The sequence below is a fragment of the Peromyscus eremicus genome, unplaced genomic scaffold, assembly GCF_949786415.1.
Source record: "Peromyscus eremicus unplaced genomic scaffold, PerEre_H2_v1 PerEre#2#chr22_unloc_1, whole genome shotgun sequence".
In the NCBI taxonomy this organism is placed as follows: domain Eukaryota; kingdom Metazoa; phylum Chordata; class Mammalia; order Rodentia; family Cricetidae; genus Peromyscus; species Peromyscus eremicus.
This window is the reverse complement of record NW_026734286.1, coordinates 9,274,619-9,280,613: the sequence shown is the minus strand read 5'-3', so window position 1 is coordinate 9,280,613 and position 5,995 is coordinate 9,274,619.

The following is a 5,995-nucleotide window of genomic DNA, read 5'->3' as shown; positions in this document are numbered from 1 at the left end:
CATTTTACATATCAACCACAGATCCCCTTCTCCGCCCTCCTACTACCCCCCCAGCCTTCCGCCCCAACCCACTCCCCATTCCTACCCTTTCCAAGGCAAGGCCTCGCATGGGGAGTCAGCAGAGCCTGGTACATTCAGTTGAGGCGGGTCCAAGCCCCTCCCCCTGCACCAAGACTGTGTAAGGTGTCTTACCTTAGGCACTGGGCTCCAAAAAGCCTGCTCATGCACCAGGGATGGATCCTGATCATACAGCCAGGGGGCCTCTTAAACAGTTCAAGCTATGCAGAGTGCTTAGTCCAGTCCCATGGGGGCTCCATAGCTGTTGGTCCACAGTTCATGAGTTCCTACTAGTTTGGTTTGGTTGTCTCTGTAGATTTCCCCATCATGATCTTGATGCCCCTTGCTCATAGAATCCCTCTTCTCGCTCATCGACTAGATTACTGGAGCTCAGCCTGGTGCTTGGCTGTGGATCTCTGCATCTCCTTCCATCAGTTACTGGGTGAAGGCTCTATGATGACAGGGTATTCACTAATATGATTACCAGAGTAGGCCAGGTCAGGCACCCTCTGCACTATTGGTAGCAGTCTAAGGTGGGCTCATCCTTGTGGATTCCTGGGAACTTCCTTAGCACCCTGTTTCTCCCTATTCCCATGCTGCCTCCATCTATCATGGTATCTCTTTCCTTGCTCTCCCACTCTGTCCCTGTTCCAGCTTGAACTTATGTTCTCATCCCCCATCCCATACTCTCCATTGGCTCCTTTCACCCCCAGTTTGCTCATGGAGATCTCATCTATTTCCCCTTCCCAGGGCAATCCATTCATCCCTCTTAGGGACCTCCTTGTTAGCTAGCTTCTCTGGAGCTGTGGGTTGTAGTCTGATTATCCTTTGCTTTACATCTAGTATCCACTTATGAGTGAGAATATACCATATTTGTCCTTCTGAGTGTGGGTTACCTCACTCAGGATGATATTTTCTAATTCCATCCATTTGCCAGCAAATTTCATGATGTCATTGTTTTTTTACTGCTGAATAGTACTCCATTGTGTGTGTGTGTGTGTGTACACACACACACACACACACACACACACACACACACACACACACACACACACACATTCTTCATTCATTCTTTGTTGAGGGGCATCTAGGTTGTTTCCAGGTTCTGATTATTATAAATAATGCTGCTATGAACATAGCTGAGCATGTGTCCTTGTGGTATGATTGAGCATTCCTTAAGTATATGCCCAAGAGTGCTATCATTGGGTCTTGAGGTAGATTGATTCCCAATTTTCTCAGAAACCACCATACTGATTTCCAAAGTGGCTGTACAAGTTTGCACTCCCACCAGTAGTGGAGGAATATTCCCCTTGCTCCACATCCTCTCCAACATAAGCTGTCATCAGTGTTCATGATTATAGCCATTCTGATAGTCGTTTTGATTTGCATTTCCCTGATGACTAAGGATGTTGCCAACTCGTTCTTCTTGATCCCTCATGTCCTCGTCTCCCTCCCCTCCCCTCTACTCCTCTCCTAGTTTACCCAGGAGGACTTAGCCATTTCCCCTTCCTGGAGTGATCCATGTGTGACCCTCCTAGGGTCCTCCTCTTTAGCTAGCTTCTCTGAGGTTGTGGATTATAGCCTGGTTATCCTTTGCTTTGCATCTAATATCCACTTATGAGTGAGTACATACCATGTTTGCCTTTCTGGGTCTGGGTTACCTCACTCAGGATGATTTTTTTCTAGTTCCATCCATTTGCCTGCAAATCTCATGATATCGTTGTTTTTTACCACTGTATAAAAATACTCCATTGTGTAAACGTACCACATTTTTTTTTAAAAAATCTATTCTTTGGTTGAGGGGCATTCAGGTTGTTTCCAGGTTCTGGATATTACGAATAATGCTGCTATGAATATAGTTGAGCAAATGTCCTTGTGGTACAGTTGAACATCTTTTGGGCATGTGCCCAAGAGTGGTATAGCTGGGTCTTGAGGAAGATTGATTCCCAGTTTTCTCAGAAACTGCCATACTGATTTCCAAAGTGGCTGTATAAGTTTGCACTCCCACCAACAGTAGAGGAGTGTTCCCCTTGCTCTACATACTCTCAAATATAAGCTGTCATCAATGTTTTTGATCTTAGTCATTCTGACAGGTGTCAGATGGTATCTCAGAGTCATTTTGATTTGCACTTCCCTTATGACTAAGGATGTTGAGCAATTCCTTAAATATTTTTCAGCCATTTGAGATTCTTCTCTTGAGAATTCTCTATTTAACTCTGTAGCCCATTTTTTAATTGGATTGTTTGTTATTTTGATGTCTAGTTTCTTGAGTTCTTTATATATTTTGGAGATCAGCCCTCTGTCTGTTGTGGGGTTGGTGAAGATCTTTCCCCATTCTGTAGGCTGACGTTTTGTTTTATTACTGTGTCTTTTGCCTTACAGAAGCTTCTCAGTTTCAGGAGGTCCCATTTATTAATTGTTGCTCTTAGTGTCTGTGCTACTGGTGTTATATTTAGGAAGTGGTCTCCTGTGCCAATGTGTTCAAGACTACTTCTTACTTTCTCTTCTGTCAGGTTCAGTGTAACTGGATCTATGTTGAGATCTTTGATCCACTTGGATTTGAGTTTTGTGCATGGCCATGGAAATGGATCTATTTGCAATCTTCTACATGTCGACATCCAGTTATGGCAGCACCATTTGCTGAAGATGCTTTCTTTTTTTCATTGTACAATTTTGGCTTCTTTCTCAAAAATTAGGTGTTCATAGGTACGTGGATTAATGTCAGGGTCTTCAATTAGATTCCATTGGTCCACATGTTGGTTTTTTTATGCCAATTCCAAGCTGTTTTTTTTGTTTGTTTGTTTTTTTTGGTTTTTCGAGACAGGGTTTCTCTGTGTAGCTTTGCGCCTTTCCTGGGACTCACTTGGTAGCCCAGGCTGGCCTCGAACTCACAGAGATCCGCCTGGCTCTGCCTCCTGAGTGCTGGGATTAAAGGCGTGCGCCACCATCGCCCGGCTCCAAGCTGTTTTTAACTACTATAGCTCTATAGTCGAGCTTGAGGTCAGGGATGGTGATCCCTCCAGAAGTTGCCTTGTGCAGGATTGTTTTAGCTATCCTAGGTTTTCTGTTTTTCCATATGAAGCTGAGTATTGTTCTTATGAGGTCTGTGAAAAATTGTGTTGGGATTTTGATGGGGATTGCATTGAATCTGTAGATTGCTTCTGGTAAGATTGCCATTTTTACTGTGTTAATCCTACCTATCCAAGAGCATGGGAGATCTTTCCACTTTCTGATATCTTCTTCAATTTCTTTCTTCAAAGACCTAAAGTTCTTGTCATACAAGTCTCTCACTTGCTTATTTAGAGTTACCCCATGTTATTTTACATAATTTGTGGCTATTGTAAAGGGTGAGGTTTCTCTGATTTTTTTTTCTCAGCCCATTTATCATTTGTATGCAGGAGAGCTACTGATTTTTTTGAGTTAATCTTGTATCCTGCCACATTACTGAAGGTGTTTTTCAGCTGTAGAGGTTCCCTGGTAGAATTTTTCTGATCACTTATGTATGCTATCATATCATCCGCCAATATCGAAAGTTTGACTTCTTCCTTTCCACTTTGTATCCCTTTTATCTCCTTTTGTTGTCCTATTGCTCTAGCTAGAACTAGGTTCTGGTGGTGCACTAGGAGCACTGGCACTTACCCATCTCTTTCTCCAATAGATGCAGGAGGTGTCTGTGTCTGAGGCAGCTGCTCTTGGTCCAGTCTGTGCTTGCTCTGTCTGTGTCTGAGGGGGCTACTCTTGGTCCAGTTGGAGCTCTTGGTCTAATTGGAGCTGGCAGATTCTGTGTCTCAGGAAGCCACTGAGGTCTCAGGGGGATGGGTGGGTTTAGGGTAGGGAGTGGGTCTTGTAGATTATGGGGTTCAATGAGACGTGTTGGTGGGATAGCCTGCCTGCAGGAATCTTCCCTGCTAGCCTGCAACTGGGGAAGCCATGGGTGGGTGTGGGGGCGCACTTACCTCTTGGTTCAGTCAGAGCTGGTGGGTTCTCTAATAATGTTTCTTTTACAAATGTAGGTGCCTTTGTATTTGGGGCATATATGTTCTGAATTGAGACTTCATCTTGATGGCTTTTTCCTGGGATGACTATGAAATTTCCTTCTCCACCTTTTTTGATTAATTTTAGTTTGAAGTCTATTTTGTTATATATTAGAATAGTTACACCAGCTTGTTTCTTAGGTCCATTTGATTGGAAAATCTTTTCCTAACCCTTTACTTTGAGATGATGTCTATCTTTGAGGTTGAGATGTGTTTCTTGTATGTAGATCCTGTTTTCGTACCCATTCTGTTAGCCTGTGTCTTTTTATAGGCGAATTGAGTCCATTGACATTTAGAGATATTAATAACCAGTGATTATTAATTCTTGTTATTTTTGGTTTTGTTGTTGTTGGTAGTGTGTGTGCTGATTTCCTTTCTTAGGGATTTGCTGGTGTGGGGCTATCTATTGCTGGTGTTTTCGTGTGTACAGCTAACTTCCTTGAGTTGGAGTTTTTCTTATAGTACTTTCTGTAGGGCTGGATTGTGGATATATATTGTTTAAATCTGGTTTTGTCTTGGAATATCTTGTTCTCTCCATCTATGGTGATTGAAAGCTTTGCTTGATATAGTAGTCTGGGCTGGCATCTGTGGTTTCTTAGTGTCTGCATTACATCTGTCCACATAAATTGTTTGATCCACACTGTTAATAGTTGGCTAGTTACATTAATGTGTTACTTGGGATCTATGAAATAGCATCTTTTAAAGATTTTTATAAAAACAATCCAGTGTATTGCCTAAAGTTACCTCTTAAAATCCTATAGAGATTGTCTTTAATGCTTTTATAGATGGCATATGTATAAAGGACCATGGAAATAGAAGCTGGTTATAGAATTGCTCAATTGTTATTACTCCCATATTTAAAAGGCAAAGCAGCTCCAGTGAGTAGGACAGGAGGTTTTGGAAATACTGGGGAAAAAGGTATTTTGGCAAATGATCATTAATGATGAAGGCCTAAATTAAACATAAAATTAAATGGGATTGAGATTGAAGGATTATTGGATTCTGATACTGATGTATCTATAATTTCACAAGAATCCTGGGATCCCAACGGGCCTTTACAAGAAGTTTCCACTCAATTTGTAGGCATGGCATAGTTGGCATAACTTTATCTCAAGTAAAACAAGAATGTAGAATGGATTAAATGTATAGGGCTGGAGGGACAGGAAGGGATACCAAAGCTTGATGTGGCTGATGTAGCCATGAATTTATGGGGGGAGATTTGTTACAACAATGGGGGAGCTCAAATTAATATTACTACAATTTCAGAAACAGCTCATAAATTGATGTTTAAATTGAGTTATATATGGATGATATTTAATTGGCTGCTTCAGATACAGATATCTTAGACAAAAATGTTTAATATGGTACAGAAAATTTTACCCTATAGAGGATTACAAATTTTTTTCCTGAAAAATTCAAAGACTAGATTCTCATAGGTATTTAGGCTAGAAATTCAGTAAACAGCGAATTCAGCTGCAAAAGGTGCAGATTAGGAGAGATTGACTGCAAACTCTTAATTTTCAAAAATTATTGGTTGATATTAATTAACTGTTTGAGGCCTATAATTGGATTGTGTACCCCAGAATTAACTAATTTGTTTCAAATTTTGCAAGATGACTCAGATTTAAACAGTCCAAGACAGTTAACAGCTGAGGCTGAAAAAGAGTTAGAACAAAAATTACAAAATGCCTATGTGGATAGATTAAACCTCACAAAGAGGTGTGTTTTAGTAATTTTACCTTCAAATCATTCCAGTACTGGACTCATTATACAGAGAGGGGATTATATTTTAGAGTGGATTTTCTTAGCTCAAAAACAGTAAAAAAAAATTAAAGACTTATGCAGAAAAAGTTTCTGAACTTTTAATCATAAAGGGAAAGTTAAGACTTTGTCAGTTGTCGGGT